Below are 16,787 nucleotides of genomic sequence, written 5' to 3'. Positions count from 1 at the left end.
GTACACCCTTTAAAGGAATGCACAGACCCAAGCTGCAGGAAAGACCATGAAAATGGTCATTCAATACAGGATCACACTTTTTCCGACACACTGCCAAAGCAGTTAGCTGACAGACTGCATTAATTTGATATTTTCCCAGACCCCAAGCTGCCTATTAGAAAGCTGTTACTTAACAATCAACATCAAAGAAGAGTTGTCTTAACATCTCTCACAGACCCTCTATAACAAGGTCACCTGCTTCTCCTCTGCCAGATGGATCTGTTGGAGATTTTTAAATCATGTTTAAACTTCAGAGAAAGCCCAGAGGGTCCTAGTCCTCTATCTGTTGTGTAACGACAGTGACTAGTGTTCTGATTATGAGCTGAGCATATGAGGCCAGTCTAGCCAGCCCCAATTCAGTGGTCTGGAGTGTGGCTGGGCTGCTTGGCTCACAGCACCCATTCTGAGATAACATAAAGAGCTCTGTCCAGTAGCTCTGATGTAACCAGCGGCCAGGCCAGGCCATGGTCGGGTCACTCTGCAACTCTGGGGCTGGGTATGAGGTAATGGCCCAGTTGACAGACACTAGTGTGTTAGAGAGAGAATATGAAAGAGTGGGAGAGAGAGATATCTAACTATAAAGGCAGGAATCTGTGTGTGTGTGTGTGATTGTGGCGCAATTATCTTGAGAACGGGGCACTGTATGAAGTTGAAATTTTCCAGGTATTGCTCAGAATGTGAGCAATAAAGAGAGATTTAGATCACGAGAAAAAGTATATAAATGTAGTAGTGTGTGTGTGTGTGGGGGGGGGGGCATAAACATCCTGATAGATGTGAAGGAGAATCAGTAGCCAGGAAGTGAAGAGAGTCACTTCCTGCTCCCGAGACCCACTGATCATGTCAAGATGCAAGAGTTTTTACCCATGCACCCACACACACTACAGTATTTGATAACACTTTAGATCCAGGCTTGTAATGAGTGTTAGGTAATAAGGCAACACAATTATACAAAATATGTTCATGGTTAATAATACCACAAAAACCCAAAGTGTTTGTGTAGCACTTCATATTACACTAAACTGTGTCCTGACTGCTGGACACAGGCTGGAAAATCCTACCCACAACTCTGTGCCAGGCGTAGCATCACCTGTCTTCAGTCCTCCCCCCCCCTCGTGGAAGGACAGTGACTTTCCTTGACCCACTGTCTGCCAGTCGAGGGGAGGCATGGCTCATCATCATGATCTCCAGCTTGGGGCTCAGATGAAGAGAGAGGAAGCGGAGGGATTAGATGGATGTTTGGATGTTAGGAGGCTATCCTGGGGCTGAGCTTCAAAGGGGTCTTGGCTGCATGACGACACACACACATACTGTGCACACGCAAACTGGAATCAGGGCACACACCCACTCGCACACAATAACATCACCCTCACATAAGACATGATCCTCTCTGTATCTCTGCCAAGCTAGGATAATGGAAGGTCCACCTTGTGCAGCTGTTTCCCTTGCCAGGGTCACGCACACAATGACCGCTGAACAATGCCAGCCGCACCATCATGGCCAATGAGGCCCCTGGGCACAGGGGTTGGCACCAGGACTCAGCACGGGTGATAAGGACACCTGGACCCCCTAAAATGCTGAACCATGGACACAGACTTTGACAGCAGGAAAGGGGGAAGCCAGTGGTGGTGTGTGTGTGTGTGGGTGAGTGTGTGTGTGTGGTTGGGTGTGAGGGGTTACGTCCATTATTTGACAACATCATCGAGATCATATGCGGTCTCTCAGCTACTGATAAAACAAATCTAACCCCCTTTTCTAAGCACCATGCCATATTAATATTTAAAACCTCTATGCCAAAACCTCAAATTAGGCTGCGTCAATAGATCAAAATTGTGATCATGTTGGTTCCCACCAACACATGGCCAGGACTCAGAGTCAGCAGGACTGTGTGAAGCAGCAGTAATTGACCCATTCCAATAAAAACAACACTTACGTCTAAAAAGCCTCCCTTGTCCCTAATACGTAGCGAACATGAAAGACCCTGTTGTGAGGTCTTATGTAACTGTATCCAACACCCTGCACACGGTTCCCCAGGGGCCTGGTGTGTTCGGCCAGGCTGACCAGCCTGACTGCCAGGCCGAGGTGACTCGGGGACTGGAGTTGTACACTGTGTGAGTGTAGGACTTTGGGGGTGAAAGGGTCTAGGACAGCGGAAGGCAAGGACACAGACCCACACACTCACACAAACACACAATTACAACAATGTCCCTATTGTTAAGTTCTCTGCGCCTATGTTCGTGAGATAAGACATGGTTATGCAGATGTCGTCGTAGAGCAAGGAGTGTTGAGAACTACATAGATAAGATTCCAAAAACAGAGAAGCCACTGTGTGTGTGTGTGTGTTTGTGTGTGTCTGTGTGTGTGTGTGTGTGTGTGTGTGTGTGTGTGTGTTTGAGAGAGCGAGAGAGAGAGGGGGAAAGTTGCTTTCTTGTGCTCGCTTCTCCTAAAAGGTCTTTGCTTTACAACTTTATTGAAAAGGACACTGGATGGCACACACACATACACACACACACACACACAATCAACAAGGACACGCGCCTCAGAATGGAACATTTCCAAAACCAACCCCTGCTGCCCTACACACACACATCCTAACACCCTGTCACACTTTGAAGTGATTAATGGTATATGAGTCTGTCCACCACTGTGAGGGGACATCCTTCCTGACACCAGTCAAAACTCATAACAAGGCTTTCCTCTACACATCTGACATGCTTGCTCTCCAAACACACACACACATACTGTACATGCGCGCACATTCTCTCACGCAAGCACACACACAGACACGCACACGCATGCACACACGCACAAACACACACAAAGACACTCACGGAAGCACACACGTGCGTACACACACACGCATACGATATACACGCACACACTTCCCCACTCCTGCACCAGCAACCCTGGCCCAGACCTGTCCAGATGGAGTCACCTCCTGTTGGCTCCCTACTGCAACACTTTCCACCCTACATGGTTCCTCTTCCAGCAGAGGAGCAGCTGCAGGCCAGACAAGAAGACTGAGTATCGGAGATACTTGTTTGGGCTACACAAACATAACAGTAGCAGAGAGATGTGCTTCATTGATCTGGTTTGAGGTAGGTACTGCAGAACAAAGCAAGATCTCAGGATTGGTCAAAAGATGAGGGGAGTGGATAGTGTGGATGGTCTGAGGCTGGATTCCTGGTAAATTAAGGCTGGGCGGGGTTTGTGGTGAAAAGAGTGTTTTACTGGAAGTGTTTTATAAAGCCTTGTAACATGTTGTGTTTATAAACAATGGAGTAGTCCCCTGCTCGAAAAAAAAGTATTGATGAGCTGTAGTGGCTATGTGGACACAAAACACAGTTGACATTTGAAAGTCAGGCATCTCGACATCTCTCTCACACACACACACACAGCCCATAAACACATCCACACACATACAAGCACACTCACACACACATACAAGCACACTCACACACACACCCATACGCACGCGTACACAAATACACACACTCACACACACATTGCTCAAGACCAAGTACCATTGTGACTGAGCAGCACTTAAGTCTTCCCATTTTCAAACCGTAGGTCTAAAGCTCCACACACAACCATTGAGTCCCACAGCAGCACAAAAGAGACACAGCGCGACCACACACACGCCAAAGACATCGGCATGGCCCGTCTGTGTGTGAGGTCCGGGCATCAGGCTGGAGAGCAGAGTGGAAAAAAGCTTTGCAGCGGTAAGCTTTTCTTAAACTGACTAATCTGCCATTGATATGCTAAATCCTGTTAGTGGAAGAGGAGAGGGAGGGTGGGGGCACATGTGAAATATGGGTCCATTTCATTGAGAGCCAAAAACAAATAGGCTTGACAACAGACATGGAAAAACGACTTCTCCCCGACAAGACTGATCTGCCATGAATGAAAAACGTCTGGAGATTTCATTCCTTTTTCGATTGTGAAAAGGAAAACGGAGACTGTGTGTCTGTGAGCGAGACTGCCTCTGTATGCCATGTTCGCCATGTGTGACTGCCTATCTGCGCTCATTGTGTGTGTGTGTGTACATACGTGCGGCGAGAGAGAGGTCAGAAGGTGTCAGCTATCACAGAGAGAGGGTGGGTGGTAACAGAGTAGCTCAGCTTGAGGGCTGTGGTGCGCTTTGACCACACGCAAACACACACACACACAAACGATTAGAGGGAGGAAGGGATGCTGCCTGACCCCAGCAGGCTGACACCTTTATGAGCCTGGAGTCTAGCCAGCTCCACAGTGACGGACAGCCACTGCAACACAAGCTATGTTAACACCATCAAACCAAGACTTGTAACCAGAGTGTGTGTGTTACACTAGGATCACAGGAGTAGGAAATATATAGAAAATGCACTATGACGTCCACAAACTGGTTTCTAGACATTTGTATTTATTTATTAGTGAATGAATACAATGCATTGGAAGTAAGTATGCAAGAATGCAAGTTGCACCATTACTTCCATACAATAAAATGTCTTCAGTACAATCTGGCTTCAATACCAGCAAAGGTCTGGGTTCATCAATGTAGAGTTCTCTGAGCCACACTGCCAGAGGACGGGGAGAAACAGACAACGTCATAAGACCCGGGTGTTACACAAAGTGTGTCTATCCCCTGTAAAAGCACCCATTAATAGATGTGTTGTGTAATTGTTTATCAGGGCTAGGTAACCAGACCACACAGAGCTACTACCGTTCTTGACTGGAGTGATAAGGAAGTCATGGTTTAGGACTACCAGTAAGCATAAATACTGGATACATACCGTCTATCAGGCAGTGAGATCATTCTTGAATTGATGAGGGCTTTAAAAATACTCAACAATCTCACCGGGTACAGATCGTATTCCAAACTTAGCATCAAACTTTGAAGTAGACAGCTGTCGTCCAGAGCAACATGCAGTTATGTTTCAGTGGTGTTAAAGTGTTTTGGCACTCGAAACGAAATGATGGCCATCAATGAAAAAAGAGCATAAAACCAATAGGACAATGGTTTTAATGTTGAATAAAATGTAAAACTTGGCACCACATCTGTGGAAAATGTATTGAACTTGTCCAAACTATGTATTGGAAAAGCTGTTTGAGCATAGGTGACTCACAGGGAAAGTAGGCCTAATTGGTTTGTGTGACGTAGTTAATGTCACATTAACCACGTCTAGCTGAATTTAGTTTAATTTCTAATGTTTCCCTGTCTCCAGGGCGGTTTGTTTTATTCTTCATTAGAATATTAATAAAACTGGAAACAATTGGAAGCAATTGGAAACAGCTTTTCCCTTTGACTTTACATTAACATAAACCCAAAACATATTATTTTCTGGACGTTTGAAAAAATTATAATAAACTATAGGCACTTTGTGATTGACAAGTCCAGCATGTTCAGTATTGTATATCTCTCGCACATCTTACACTCAGTTTTAGAAGAAATGTAAAGAGGCAGGAAGAATGGAAAAACACTTTGAAACATAAACTTATGGTTTGCCCACAAGCAACAAAAATGACTAGTACACAAACTGAAAATATAACATCTCAATTGGCTGTCTGGTTGCCTTGGTCTCAGTTCAGATCTGTTATGCTGCACAAAACCACACCACACAGCAGTCTCTCTACAGTGTTCTGTTGACTGTGCTTTTCTGTCAACCAGAGAGCACCATTTTTCCATATCATTCATTTAAGTGCAACAAGAACGATTACAGAAAAAAATATGTGCACATTCCCTAACATGCACACACACCCGACATGCGCACACACACACGCACACACACACAAACTCAATTATCCTTTGTGAATGACAGGGCAAAACTCTTCTTTCAAAGCTATTCTTTCAACACCATTGTTGACAGGGTACGATGGGGCAGCCATTGTTTAAGATGGGAGAATGTTCCACAATGCACCCTAACACTGGGTGTGGTAGTTGGCATCCTGAACACACAGCTATCAAAACAACAAAAGTCATGACTTTCAAAATCACTCATTCCAGAGATTACTGTCCATTCTCCAAGATAGGTGCCTCGTTAATCTGATAATCACGCATGTAACGTATACGCATTCCGCTTCCCTAGGCAAGGACGTATTTTGTAACAAAGAGATTATCTCCAGAGGCCCATCTCTCACTTTTAACAGATCCTTCCTTCCCTTACTCCATAGGAACCAAGCAGCCATGTTGCAAACCCATATCATCTGCTATAGGCCTGCCCCTCTTCCCCTGAGTCCATGGGTGGAAAGACAGAAAGGCAGGCAGGCTTCATTTGGACACTGCATTACATAAAACGATTTGCTCCCTGTTTGCAGGCCTGGGCCAGGGCAAACACCGTACAGCTGGAGCAGAGAGGCAGGTTGTGGAGTGCACACATGCCCATCTGTGATATACTGTGATACAGGCCCATATGGTTCCTATTTGGTTCGCAAGCTGTAGTAACACTCTCTGGACCTATCCTTTCTCTTCTCTACTTCCAATGTCATCTGTGTTTACTACTCTATGTTGCTCTATGGATTTGACCCTTCGTGTAGTCTCTCCCTCTTCCTCCGTCTCACTTACACAGACACTCTCACAGAAAGACTAGGCCTAAGCAGCTACTTTTCCCCACCAGTGGAAGAAATAACAGAGAGAACATCCATCATGGTACCAGACTGGGTCCAGTGAAGCGATGTGGTGGAAAAGAAACTAATGTCCTGAGAGACTGGCTGTTTCTTTCAGACTGTACCATGAGGGACATGTCTTCGACGTGGTGTGGTGAATCAGACACACAGCTCATATGACCATCTTATCCGAGAGCGAACTGGTGCTTAAATTGTTCAAATCAAAGAAAAAACAAACAAGTACAATATTTGGAGTTATATTGGACACAATAATGTCTCTGTGTTGCTGGGTATCCAAATGTAAGCCTTTGTAAAAAAAAAAGTATTTTTAGAAAAGCCCATCAATTTTGTCAGATAGCACGAGTGCTAGCTCTATTCAGCTGTAACGCTTCCCATTTATTTACTCTTGACAGGACTTGGGGAAACACAACGGGCCGCATTTGCACATTCCTGTCCTCGGAATCAAGGGTCAACATAATGACAGAGTAACTTATTGTCCGACCGACTATCGCCGGCCGCTCTCTCGTCTTCTCATTTTGGCCCCTGGTCCGAGAACAGTGTGATCACCACAACTCCGTCGAGGCTCCTCCTGCCCCGCGTGATGGGAAAAGCAGCCGCACATCTTGAAATCTCGCCAGGATTTCATATGTAACTCATTTGTTGCTGGTGTGGCGCTCTTTACGTTGCAAACTCTAAAAGGTATTAGTACACCAAGCGCTGACAAGGTGAAAGCCCAGCGCTAACCGCTGAGCTTATAGGCCTAGGCCTTCCTCCAAACCACAAACCAGTGTTGTTATAAGGAGAGGCCATACACCTGCCAAAGTGGACCTGCTTCAGCTATCATGAGAAACCATTTGGCCACATATCCCTTACCTCATTTCCATGAGTAAGAATGATACTTTTCATCCTGTTAAGGACCCAATTCCAGTATGTGGGGGTCTCATATTGTAACCTTGTGAAGTACAGTTTTAAAAAGTAAAACCACAGCGCATTTCACCCACATGGATTTCAACTTCTAGCCTTACAGCATGGATATAGACAAAGAGCTCCATACTACTACTGTGGTCTATGAGCTTCCAGCGCAATAACACAGCTCTTGGCAACTGCTATGCACTTGTGATGAGGTCGCCACTAGGTCTTCAGACACTTCAGACACACTTTTGTCTTTACAAAAGAACTCCACTCTTTGGAGTTTGTGTGCGTGCGTGTGTGTCTGCATGTGTGTGTCTATGTATGCGTGTGTCCATGAATGTGTGGATGTGCGTGCATGTGCGAGTGAGAGAGAGAGTGTATCCGGAGGCTGGGAGGAGAGGAGGAAGGATGAGTCACAGGATCTAAACAACTGGCAGAGTGACGGCCATGTGATCTCAGTCACTGCTCCAGCACAGGCCCTCAGCTCCTTGACTTAGAGCCCCTTAGTGACCCTCCTATAGACTCCCACCAAGATGATATACCACTTCTTCATCAGTCCCCTCTGGCTGCAGCAGAGCCAGGGGATCCCAGTCAGGTGGCTGGTCTTCACACAGAGGACATAATCAGGGGAAGGAAGTTTTAGATTTATGCGGCGATGACACTGGCAAATAAGGAGATTTTTCTCCTGGTTTGACTACGCTTCAGGTCATGGGGTTTATGGTGAAGTGTTAAGGCCCAAATTGAACACAGGAATTGGTTTCATTTGTGGGAAGTGACTCCTAGCCAATGCTGTCTTGCTGCTCATGTGCTGAACTACCTGTGATGGCTAAACAGTGTAGCATTTCCAAGGCATGTGTATGTGGGGTTTGAGGCTCTGTGTGCTGAGCGTGTGCATCAGCCATTCACTTTTGTTCGTTCACTCACTCACTCACAGAGGCAGAGGGAAGTTCCTCCTGGCGCTTTGAAAACACTCAACCGAAAAGTGGTCGGCAGAGAAGCCATGTGGACCAAGCCACACAGACAACTAAATACACGACTGAACACACTGTTCTCTTCTACTGACCACAGAGGGAATATTGTGGAAACTGGGAGAGGTTCTACTCTTAAGTGTGACGGAACTTTCTAGTTGGCGGGACACAGCAACCAACAGTACAACTAATCACTCATTGCTCCAAAAATCGTAATGAAGGAAACAAAAAGTAAAGTCAGACAATACCCAGAATCAGAATCAAAATTCGGTTTATTCGCCATGTATGTTATACAAACACGGAATTTACTGTGGCAGGGAGGTGCAAACACTAAACATATACTAATCTTAAATTAAGTAAAGGTACAGAAGTCAACTCAACTGGTACTCAACATATTCTATATTTCACCTTGCTTCTTGTTAAGAGATCGCATCAGCAGTTTCTCGGTGGCAGGTCCCAGCCGTTCCAGGCCCCCTCACTCTGTTCTGTTTAGACACAGCAGGGTTTCTGCTAGCAGGGTACCGAGGCATTTCCTCTGCCGTCTCGTTATCGGCGTGACAGATCACTCAGTGAGCCCACAGACAGGAAGAGGCAGGCAGGGCTGAGAAAACACCTCGGAGCACTGCACGTTCAACCTGCTGCAGGGATCGATCATACTGCCGAAGGCTTTCAGAAGCCCCAGGCTCAGGGGGGGGGGGGGGGGGGGGGGTAACAGCTCCCCCATTGTTGTGAGTCAATGACACTATGACATCTGTAGATTCCCTTCACCTCTTTAGTGAGTTTGAGGGGTATAATATAGTTACCGTGTGTTTCCACTGTAAAGAGATATGGGCATTTAAGGTCAGACTCCTGACTTTGGTCTGACAGAACAGCTAGAAGACCAGACAGGGCGCCACAGTTAAGTACAATAAGTGTCCTCAGCATTAGTCATAGGCTGCATTCCTTTAAGTGAAAAACCGTAACTCCAGACAAAAGGAAATGTCTGTCTTTGCAAAAGATAAACTGTCCAATCTCTAGGTTTGACAAATGTATTTTCATCCATCACTGACCGTAAAACTCAGGTCACCATGTTTGAGTCCAAAACAATGCAATTTGATGTTGATTATGTAGCCGCTACATCAGTGTAATTACATTTTTAACAGATTTAATCTGAAATAATTGAGATTTTAGTAATGCTAGATTATCTCCTTCTCTAGCCACCATTGTTCAATTTTACAGGCTGGTGAAGGGCGTTCCTGCAGCCCCCAGATGCTCCCCATGTGTAGGGAACCCACACTGGTGGTGGGGTGAATTCCACGGCTGGTTTTTGAACCAGCCATACTCCAAGACACCAGCGGGTGTATGCCCACAAACCAGGCCCCAATGCCTTGCCTGCCGCCAGGCTGTCCTCCCTCTCCAGGGAGAACCTCTCCTCTCCGGCCTGTCATTCTCAGCGAGTCTTGTGGCTGAACATTCTGCTCTGCCTTGCCGATCTGCATTTGAAGAGACTGAGTCTCCAGACATGTGAACCGCAGATGGGACAAATGACTCAGTTCATTTTAAAGCTGCACTAGGTAATATTTTTAAATAAATTCAAATGAGAGAAACGGCGCCCTGCAATTTTTGTTTCAACTACCGCACTTAGCTCAAGTTTGATTGACAGTGGTTTCACAAAATAAGCCAAGGAGGAAAGCCCGCCTCACCGAAGGCGGTTGGCTGAAACAGGATTGCTGAAGCATAATTGGCTAGAAAGTAGAGGGCAGCTACAAAAGAAAAATATATATTCCACTTCAGCACTGACCTATCTGTGTTGCTAAACAACTCTCACAGTGCCTCATTAGCTTACACAACATGAATAGGGGACAAAACATTTTCTTACTGAAAAGATCTTACCTATTGTACCTTTAAAAGTAGAGTTTGCTTTTTTTATATATTCCTCCTCAAATTATCGACTCACATATGTCCTTATAGCACAAACAAGCTCATAAGCCAGCAACATACAGTAGGTTGGCAAGTTACTTTGCCACGGAAAAACAAAATTTCTTGTACAACTACTGTAGGTTTTTCAGATACATGTGAAAGCATCTTACCATACATCTATTACTGTGTTTCTATATTCCCATACTGTAACCATGGCTTCTACATGAAATATGTGAATATGCTGACATATGAACTCTTCACACGTTAGGCAGAAAAATGAGCAAATCCAATATGTCTTAACGCTGACACTGTTCCGACTCGAGGGTGAAGCTTTATATTCTCTCTGAGAAGAAGCTGAATCTGCTTTCCAGGAAATGTCTGGCCTCATGTATATCACACATAGGGCTCAGAACGGCCGGGTCCCCAGGGAGAAATATGGCGGCTCCATGAGCGTGCAGATGTGGGCTCGGTTGTCCAAGCCTATGTGTGGAGGAGAAGGAGGTGATTTATTTCCTGTGTGTTTCAGTTAGTCTTGGCCAGTGGGAGCCTTGTACTTGCCAGTTTCCATCTGTTCTCCCTCCACAACTTCTGCTTCACCCTTTCCTCCTTCAGCCAGTCCTTATTCACTCTCTCTTTCATCCTCTCTCTCTCCCTCCCTCCCTCCCTCCCAGCAATCAGTACCAGGAACTAACCTGTTCCCTAGTCTCCGTTACCAGGGCAACAACCCAACATGTTGGTATCTTTCCCCCACATGACCTTGTAGGATGATCAAGTGCACCAGAAAAGTGTTTTAACATCCTCACAGCAGTGTTTCTCTCCAATATTTGTGATCATTCCTCTTATATGGTCATTGTGGTAAATGAGGTAATTAAAGGTGATTAACTTTCAAAAGCATACACCAAAACACCAAAATAAACTGTTTGACCACATAGTGTGGTTAGTAATGTTCCCTTAAAGCAAAATACAAAAAACATACTCCCTAACAAACAGATCAAAACCACAACTAACTATAGATGTTTGTGCTGACCCACTTTACTGACTGTAATCTGTAAAAGTACCACTTAATGCTACTAAAAGGTCTACTTTCTAAAATCTTCAAAATACCTTGCTGTTTCATGTTGCGCAGCTCTGAGGTTAAGGTATTTTCCTTTCTCAAAAGGTCTTTGTTTTGGTAATTACAGAGACAGCTGTGCAACCCTCAGTCCCAACCAGACACTGGGAGTTACTGCACTGACCAACCAGACCCTGGGAGTTACTGCACTGACCAACCAGACCCTGGGAGTTACTGCACTAACCAACCAGACACTGGGAGTTACTGCACTGACCAACCAGACCCTGGGAGTTACTGCACTGACCAACCAGACCCTGGGAGTTACTGCACTGACCAACCAGAAACTGGGAGTTACTGCACTAACCAACCAGACCCCGGGAGTTACTGCACTGACCAACCAGACCCTGGGAGTTACTGCACTGACCAACCAGAAACTGGGAGTTACTGCACTGACCAACCAGACACTGGGAGTTACTGCACTAACCAACCAGACCCTGGGAGTTACTGCACTGACCAACCAGACACTGGGAGTTACTGCACTAACCAACCAGACCCTGGGAGTTACTGCACTGACCAACCAGAAACTGGGAGTTACTGCACTGACCAACCAGACCCTGGGAGTTACTGCACTGACCAACCAGACCCTGGGAGTTACTGCACTGACCAACCAGACCCTGGGAGTTACTGCACTGACCAACCAGACCCTGGGAGTTACTGCACTGACCAACCAGACCCTGGGAGTTACTGCACTGACCAACCAGAAACTGGGAGTTACTGCACTAACCAACCAGACCCTGGGAGTTACTGCAATGACCAACCAGACCCTGGGAGTTACTGCACTGACCAACCAGAAACTGGGAGTTACTGCACTAACCAACCAGACCCTGGGAGTTACTGCACTAACCAACCAGACCCTGGGAGTTACTGCACTAACCAACCAGACCCTGGGAGTTACTGCACTAACCAACCAGACACTGGGAGTTACTGCACTAACCAACCAGACACTGGGAGTTACTGCACTAACCAACCAGACACTGGGAGTTACTGCACTGACCAACCAGACCCTGGGAGTTACTGCACTGACCAACCAGAAACTGGGAGTTACTGCACTAACCAACCAGACACTGGGAGTTACTGCACTGACCAACCAGAAACTGGGAGTTACTGCACTAACCAACCAGACACTGGGAGTTACTGCACTGACCAACCAGAAACTGGGAGTTACTGCACTGACCAACCAGACACTGGGAGTTACTGCACTAACCAACCAGTAGGAAAACATGTGCGAGGCAAGCCTTCCACATTACAGTATTTGCAGCTGCAGTGAGTATGTTCAAAAATGTGCACAGGAATATCCTAGGGACAAGGAGTAAGGTAAAAATGTTCATAAAACTGCCTTTTGAGGGAAAAGTTTTATGTTTTTTTCCAAGGCCTTTGCCAAAAGGACTTCAAATTTCCTTCCTTCTAGCAAGCTTTATCATCCCCTCTGACAGAGAGAGAGCACTGTTAACTTGGAGGCCAAGGTAGATTGTAAACTCTCCATTTTACATCAAACACTGAAAAGCTTCAACCAGTTACCAACCCTTGCCCAAACCAAAAAACTCCACAAGCTATTTAATTGCACCGTTATAGGATGTAAAGCATGCCATAAATGTAGAATATGAAGCTATGTGGCGCATGCCATGAACATTACAACATCCTTTAACATTTGGCAGATGTTGAGAATTGCAGAAACAGTGTTATGTTTCAAATATTTTAATTTCATGGCACCACAAATCCACCCCATCCTCAAACAACATCACATCATCCTCCAGAAATGCCTGGGTGAGGAGTAATGTCTTCTGGCTGGGCTGGCCAGCTCATTGCTGGCTGGCTGATCTGGAGTCATTCTCAAAAAGTCGCGAACTTTTGTCCCACAATTGCTCCCTCTCTGGCTGCACGAGAGGACTTGGGCTACACCAAACAGGAAATGTCGGCGAGCGGATGCTATCGCTGTTTATCCCCAGCCATTCATCACACAGAGAGACCCCAATTCAACAGTATCAGCAGGGCCAGCAGAGTCGGAATCGGCATTGCAGCCTGAGCTGGATGGGTGCCATGGAAGCTCATTTCTGGGCCGACAGGTCCCTTTCTGGGTGTGTCTCCCTGTCCCACTGCCATGACCCCCCTCACAATCTCCATTGTCGCGTGGCATGACACTCGCACACCGTATTGGCCACACGGGTCATAGCCTGCATGGTCTGAATCATTCTGAATCAATCTAATTCCATGCATTAGTTCAGAAAACACTGTAAGATTTCAGGAAAATCACAGTAACCTGAAGTTGAATCAGAGCCCTATTGTGGATTTAAACCTTCAACCACTGGGAAGCAGAAGCCATCCAAACCTCTGCAATCAAGATGCTTAACAGACTGGCCAGCCTGTCACAGTCACTGTGACTGTGAGGAGGGGAGAGGGTCATCCCACACCAGAGTGGAGGCCAAGTCATGAGGTCTAGCCGTCAACTGAAAGACAAATGAGCAGTATGAAGTCCATACAAAAAGCGGCTATTATAACGCACACAGCATGTGCCCCCATCAAACAATGAGTTGGGTTCAACATGGGAGGGTTCAGCCAGAAGATGACATGCCAACAGTGAGACATTGAGGGGTTATATGCAGTACAGTGTGAGACCACCCACTAAACCCCTTCCAGACGTCTGACGAATTCTCCAATGTATATCTGTGTTAGCGCAAATGCTTCATTCGAATGTATAATTTGGCTACAAAACTATACTGAAACGCATTTGTCATAACTTATGACAAATGCGTTTCAGACTGTCTACTTACTACCTTACAGTCTGAACACACAGGAAATGCCAACATATCAAACAAACCTCAGACTAAAGGCTTGGAACTGAACTAGGACCAAGCACAAGATCAAGACAGCTGAAAATTCATAACTGGGAGTTCAAAATTTGCTGATGGTGGGAAAACGATGTGCTGTACTATCATATCCAGACGCTGACATCCATCCATGCTTGTTGCATGGCTCAGTGGCTGGTGAATCACTTACCCTGCAGACCCTCCCTGGGCGGAGGAAACACTAACTACACACAGGACCACAGTTCCGCCATGACTCCTTCTGCTGAGATATGAGCAGATAAAACCATGTTCCTGTCCCACTCCCTGCAGGCACACAAACCCGCCAGCTTCTGCTGAGTGGAGGAGTTCTAGGAAGGCCAGAGTGGGGGTCAGAGCAGCTCAGCTGGGAAAGCTGGCGAGGGCGAGGGCCAATGGTCGTCATGCATATTTCAGAATGAGAAAGAAGATGAGGATGGAATGGATGGGGGAGGAAAGAACACAGTCATATTTTCCATTAATATCAATGCCATATGGGAGGATCTATTAAGAATTATACAGAGCGGTGCACTGCTCATGTTTGCAGTCAGGCAGAACCAGTTTGAGTTAGGAAGAAAATACTGAAAATATTTATATAAATATTAAAAAACAACTAGATTAATATTGTAAAGCAATTAGTCTATTAAGTAGACTGATGTAAATAAACTGTAATTAGAGGTTGTCATGGTATCATTCATAACAAAGTTGTAACATGAGACAAATAATAAATGTGACCCAATTCTGATGCAAGCAGCTGATACAAATTCCTCAGTTTAGAGCACAGATAACTCAACAATTTTCTTCAAGCATTTTCTTCAAATTATCATATTTGCAAGGTTTTTCCCAGCAACTGCTTTGTGTGACCAAGCCAGTACATTACGAGATCCATGTCAATATCAGCGCTGATCAGATTTTCTGCTCTCTAAAAGCAGAGCAGCTTATAAATGGCTAGCGAGGATCAGCAGACCCCATAAAGAACAACAACATTACCCTGCATCCCAGGAATGTGAACTTGGCCTACACTGAACTAAAGGACACAAGCAAGGCACGCCAAATGAATCCCACAGTGTTTTTCACTTTGTGGTACTGCTCAATTAGCAGATAGTCTGAAGCCTACAGCAGGCCAGACATTACAGCATATAACCTGGTTATACTACTGCTTAGCTCTCAGTATGATAATACAGTAGGTCATGACAGGTTCAGTTTGACCACGTCAGCTGAGCACATTGTAGCATTCCTGACTGTGCTTTCTGTGCACTAGGAGAAGAAACAAGGTTTGCATCACACATAAATAGTTCCAACTGTACTTTAGTTCTGGGTTTCACAAGTATTTCATCAGTGATTCCCGCTGCATCTAATCTGATCCAAACAACTGATCTCACCTGTTGGACTCTGAACTTCCATGTTCATAGTCCATGTTCTCTTCATTACTACTGATGGAACAGTGCATGTGAGATCTTTAATCTAGCCCCTCACTATATTAATGCTGGACGCAAATAGACCCATTTCATCATTATCTACTGTACATAAGGTGATTACGTGGGGGTGACTGACGAGTCAGATGAGGGAGATTTATTTGACCATAATCAGTAGTTTTATAACCTAATTGGGGGAGGGGTATAGCTCAGCTGTGTATTTGACTCCAGATCAAGAGGTTGCAGGTTCAATTCCAGCCGTATATACATCCATTTGAATAAAACCATCTGCTAAATGAACACATTCTTATTATTATTGGATGGGGCTTTGGGATCTACAGTAACAAGCAGTCCACAGAGCAGTGCCAACTATAAGCTATCTTAGGACATACTGTTTAGGGCATACATGTTGCTGTTACAAGACCAGCTGGGAAATATGGATGGTCCAATCCTCTTAACCATCATTGTGAAGCAAGTCCCATAGTCTCTGAAATGTGTTATTTTACCCTTTATCGCCACACAATCGTCTCATGTATTCATTAAGACACAGACACACACACATGGTCTGTGTACTAATATGCACAGAAGGCACACACAAGGCACACACATGTAGACACACTTGTAATCTATGATAAACATGCATAAATTAAGTAAACAAACTGTTGTTTTCTCTACTGGCATGCCCTGGGATTCATCTTGTGCTTATTTTTGCCAAATGGTATACTAGAGACACGGCTGATTAATAGTCAGTCTGAATATGAGTGGTCCAAAGCTTCCTCTAAAACAAGGGTTAAATTCCACTGATGTTACAGCAGCCCACTATTGTCATGGAAAATAACCTGGATGGTGCCTGACATCATAGATGGCTTACAGCAGAGTAGACCACAAAGTGGCTAAGTGTTTGTCTCCCCAGTGAGAGTGCACCACAATGTAAATAACTGTAACAACTAGACCATGCCCAGTAACTGGAGTAGGCTTAGTGCACACTCCTGTGGTGCTGAAGACCCATTTTGTGCATGAAACACAGATGTTTTCTGCTTTGCTA

At 45.4% G+C, this 16,787-nt stretch overlaps 1 protein-coding gene across 2 annotated transcripts in view; it reads right to left on the bottom strand.

Annotated features, from left to right (window-relative positions):
• Positions 1 to 16,787, bottom strand: part of prkd3 (protein kinase D3) — a 35,908-nt gene that overhangs the window by 17,453 nt on the left and 1,668 nt on the right. The window lies entirely within an intron of this gene.

The sequence above is a fragment of the Osmerus eperlanus genome, chromosome 9 (assembly GCF_963692335.1).
Source record: "Osmerus eperlanus chromosome 9, fOsmEpe2.1, whole genome shotgun sequence".
NCBI lineage: Eukaryota > Metazoa > Chordata > Actinopteri > Osmeriformes > Osmeridae > Osmerus > Osmerus eperlanus.
This window is presented reverse-complemented; position numbering and strand designations above follow the sequence as displayed.